Genomic DNA, 5,000 nt, shown 5'->3' with positions numbered 1-5,000 from the left:
CATACTTCACAGAATTATTTCTGTTTGTAACTTTTCTCCTCCAACTTCTCTCGTAGAATATAACTTAGCGGTAAAGCACGTATACGCATGCTGGACATACCGTAAGAATATTCTTTTATAAGCTTCAACACCTCTGTAGAGACGCGTTACCAGAAGATAACGCACTCTACAGAACGCCAAAGAGACCATCGTGCAGCTACAAATAGCTTACAACCGATGGTCTCGGCAAGAATGGCTACTCCGTAAGTACAAGCACACACGCATCCAACTTTTGTCAAATACGTGCACACAGGTCACCAGCTTCCCGACTAAGGGGAAGCTTGCCACGTTAACGGTCATTACGTCCTAGACTTCGACCCGCGGCGCAGCAGTGTAGAGAAAAAACCAGTACGAGAACGGAGGAACAGTCGAGAAATAGCGTAAAATACACTAAGACTCGAGGAGCGGTGACTGAATTCTCAACCGAGGCCGTAGAATAGCCACGCGCCCAACGCTGTTCCGACCGAACCGTCCGGCTCGACGCTTCTCTTATAGATACCAAGGGGCCGGCCGGAAGGCCGGCGCCGGCCGGGCTAGCGGCCGCGCGCTTATGGTGCAAAACCTCCGTAGCAACGTACCGTTCGGAAGGGACGCTGGAACTTAGTCGCTCGCACGTTCAATAACTACTATATAAAGGCGATATCCAACCATCGAAATATTTTACCACAAGCATTATTAACATATTATAAATGCATTTTTACCAAAAAATTAATTTTTTTTTTCACCGAAAAATTGCATCAGTAAACATACAGTTTTATCGACTATGGACAAAAAATAACTTTATAATCGATTAAAACACGTTAAAATAATACGAAATATGTAAAAAAATATATACCTTGTAACATTAATTAACGAAAAAAATGCAAAAATATCCCAGTCGTATCAGTCCGACGGAAGCTAATTTTTCAAAAAATTCGACAAAAATGTTTAATCCGATTGCATTTAATAGAGATATAACGATCCCTGTAAAAAAAATTATACCTTATAACGCTTTTTAACGAAATAACTCGAAATAATCATTTCGGACTTTTCGCGCCGGCCGAAATTTTTCTAAGTCCCTACGTACCGGTCCGAAATACTTCAAAGTCCCAACGTCGCGTCGCATCAGTCCATTTCTAAAAAACGTTCCAGCGACCAAATAAACGCTTAATCCCGACGTAAAACGTCGAGATAAGTCGATTTATGCAAAAATATTCGTACCTTGTAACACTTTTAAGCGAGATAATTGGAAAAAACCGGTTCGATATCGAAATTTTTCCAAGTCCCAACGAAAAAATCGAAACTTTGTAGAAGGTCTTGGGGACGAAAAAAACGCTTAATCCCGACGTAAAACGTCGAGATACATCGATTTGTGCAAAAATATTCCTACCTTGTAACACTTTTAAGCGAGATAACTCGAAAAAACCTTTTCGGTCTTTTCGCACCGGCCGAACTTGCTCAAAGTCCCAACGTCCCGTCGCATAATTCCGTTTCTAGAAAACGTTCCAGCGACCATATAAACGTTTAATCCCGACGTAAAACGTCGAGATAAGTCGATTTATGCAAAAATATTCGTACCTTGTAACACTTTTAAGCGAGATAATTGGAAAAAACCGGTTCGATATCGAAATTTTTCCAAGTCCCAACGAAAAAATCGAAACTTTGTAGAAGGTCTTGGGGACGAAAAAAACGCTTAATCCCGACGTAAAACGTCGAGATACATCGATTTGTGCAAAAATATTCCTACCTTGTAACACTTTTAAGCGAGATAACTCGAAAAAACCTTTTCGGTCTTTTCGCACCGGCCGAACTTGCTCAAAGTCCCAACGTCCCGTCGCATAATTCCGTTTCTAGAAAACGTTCCAGCGACCATATAAACGTTTAATCCCTACGTAAAACGTCGAGATACGTCGATTTATGCAAAAATATTCGTACCTTGTGACACTTTTAAGCGAGATAATTGGAAAAAACCGGTTCGATATCGAAATTTTTCCAAGTCCCAACGAAAAAATCGAAACTTTGTAGAAGGTCTTGGGGACGAAAAAAACGCTTAATCCCGACGTAAAACGTCGAGATACATCGATTTGTGCAAAAATATTCCTACCTTGTGACACTTTTAAGCGAGATAACTCGAAAAAACCTTTTCGGTCTTTTCGCACCGGCCGAACTTGTTCAAAGTCCCAACGTCGCGTCGCATAATTCCGTTTCTAAAAAACGTTCCAGCGACCATATAAACGTTTAATCCCGACGTAAAACGTCGAGATAAGTCGATTTATGCAAAAATATTCGTACCTTGTGACACTTTTAAGCGAGATAATTGGTAAAAACCGGTTCGATATCGAAATTTTTCCAAGTCCCAACGAAAAAATCGAAACTTTGTAGAAGGTCTTGGGGACGAAAAAAACGCTTAATCCCGACGTAAAACGTCGAGATACATCGATTTGTGCAAAAATATTCCTACCTTGTAACACTTTTAAGCGAGATAACTCGAAAAAACCTTTTCGGTCTTTTCGCACCGGCCGAACTTGTTCAAAGTCCCAACGTCCCGTCGCATAATTCCGTTTCTAGAAAACGTTCCAGCGACCATATAAACGTTTAATCCCGACGTAAAACGTCGAGATAAGTCGATTTATGCAAAAATATTCGTACCTTGTGACACTTTTAAGCGAGATAATTGGTAAAAACCGGTTCGATATCGAAATTTTTCCAAGTCCCAACGAAAAAATCGAAACTTTGTAGAAGGTCTTGGGGACGAAAAAAACGCTTAATCCCGACGTAAAACGTCGAGATACATCGATTTGTGCAAAAATATTCCTACCTTGTGACACTTTTAAGCGAGATAACTCGAAAAAACCTTTTCGGTCTTTTCGCACCGGCCGAACTTGCTCAAAGTCCCAACGTCGCGTCGCATAATTCCGTTTCTAAAAAACGTTCCAGCGACCATATAAACGTTTAATCCCGACGTAAAACGTCGAGATAAGTCGATTTATGCAAAAATATTCGTACCTTGTGACACTTTTAAGCGAGATAATTGGTAAAAACCGGTTCGATATCGAAATTTTTCCAAGTCCCAACGAAAAAATCGAAACTTTGTAGAAGGTCTTGGGGACGAAAAAAACGCTTAATCCCGACGTAAAACGTCGAGATACATCGATTTGTGCAAAAATATTCCTACCTTGTAACACTTTTAAGCGAGATAACTCGAAAAAACCTTTTCGGTCTTTTCGCACCGGCCGAACTTGTTCAAAGTCCCAACGTCGCGTCGCATAATTCCGTTTCTAAAAAACGTTCCAGCGACCATATAAACGTTTAATCCCGACGTAAAACGTCGAGATAAGTCGATTTATGCAAAAATATTCGTACCTTGTGACACTTTTAAGCGAGATAATTGGTAAAAACCGGTTCGATATCGAAATTTTTCCAAGTCCCAACGAAAAAATCGAAACTTTGTAGAAGGTCTTGGGGACGAAAAAAACGCTTAATCCCGACGTAAAACGTCGAGATACATCGATTTGTGCAAAAATATTCCTACCTTGTAACACTTTTAAGCGAGATAACTCGAAAAAACCTTTTCGGTCTTTTCGCACCGGCCGAACTTGTTCAAAGTCCCAACGTCCCGTCGCATAATTCCGTTTCTAGAAAACGTTCCAGCGACCATATAAACGTTTAATCCCGACGTAAAACGTCGAGATACGTCGATTTATGCAAAAATATTCGTACCTTGTGACACTTTTAAGCGAGATAATTGGTAAAAACCGGTTCGATATCGAAATTTTTCCAAGTCCCAACGAAAAAATCGAAACTTTGTAGAAGGTCTTGGGGACGAAAAAAACGCTTAATCCCGACGTAAAACGTCGAGATACATCGATTTGTGCAAAAATATTCCTACCTTGTGACACTTTTAAGCGAGATAACTCGAAAAAACCTTTTCGGTCTTTTCGCACCGGCCGAACTTGTTCAAAGTCCCAACGTCGCGTCGCATAATTCCGTTTCTAAAAAACGTTCCAGCGACCATATAAACGTTTAATCCCGACGTAAAACGTCGAGATACGTCGATTTATGCAAAAATATTCGTACCTTGTGACACTTTTAAGCGAGATAATTGGAAAAAACCGGTTCGATATCGAAATTTTTCCAAGTCCCAACGAAAAAATCGAAACTTTGTAGAAGGTCTTGGGGACGAAAAAAACGCTTAATCCCGACGTAAAACGTCGAGATACATCGATTTGTGCAAAAATATTCCTACCTTGTGACACTTTTTAGCGAGATAATTGGTAAAAACCGGTTCGATATCGAAATTTTTCCAAGTCCCAATGTGCAAATCGAAACTTTTCAGAACGTTTCAAGATCAAAATTAACGCTTAATCCCGATGTATTTAATAAGAATATATCGATTTATGCAAGAATATTCGTACCTTCTAACGCTTTTTGAGGAATTATTTCGAAAGGAACATTCGGCCTTTTCGTACCGGAGCCAGAAAAATTTCAAAGTTCCAACGTCCCAGTCAGCTAGGTCCGGTGGAAAAAATTTGTTAAAAAAATAAAAAGAAACCGTTACGTTCCGCTAGACGACGTCGAACAATAACGATTTCTATAAAAATTTCCATACCTCGTAACGCGTTTTGAGGAGTTATTTCGAAAGGAACATTCGGCCTTTTCGTACCGGAGCCAGAAAAATTTCAAAGTTCCAACGTCCCAGTCAGCTAGGTCCGGTGGAAAAAATTTGTTAAAAAAATAAAAAGAAACCGTTACGTTCCGCTAGACGACGTCGAACAATAACGATTTCTATAAAAATATCCATACCTCGTAACGCGTTTTGAGGAGTTATTTCTAAAGGAACGTTCGGCCTTTTCGTACCGGGGCGAGAGATATTTCAAAGTTCCAACGTCCCAGTCACCTAGGTCCGGAGGGTGAAATTTTTCAAAAAAATAAAACGAAACCGTTACGTTCGACCAGATGACGTCGAACTGTAACGATTTCAA

The sequence above is a fragment of the Bombus terrestris genome, unplaced genomic scaffold (assembly GCF_910591885.1).
Source record: "Bombus terrestris unplaced genomic scaffold, iyBomTerr1.2, whole genome shotgun sequence".
In the NCBI taxonomy this organism is placed as follows: domain Eukaryota; kingdom Metazoa; phylum Arthropoda; class Insecta; order Hymenoptera; family Apidae; genus Bombus; species Bombus terrestris.
This window is presented reverse-complemented; position numbering follows the sequence as displayed.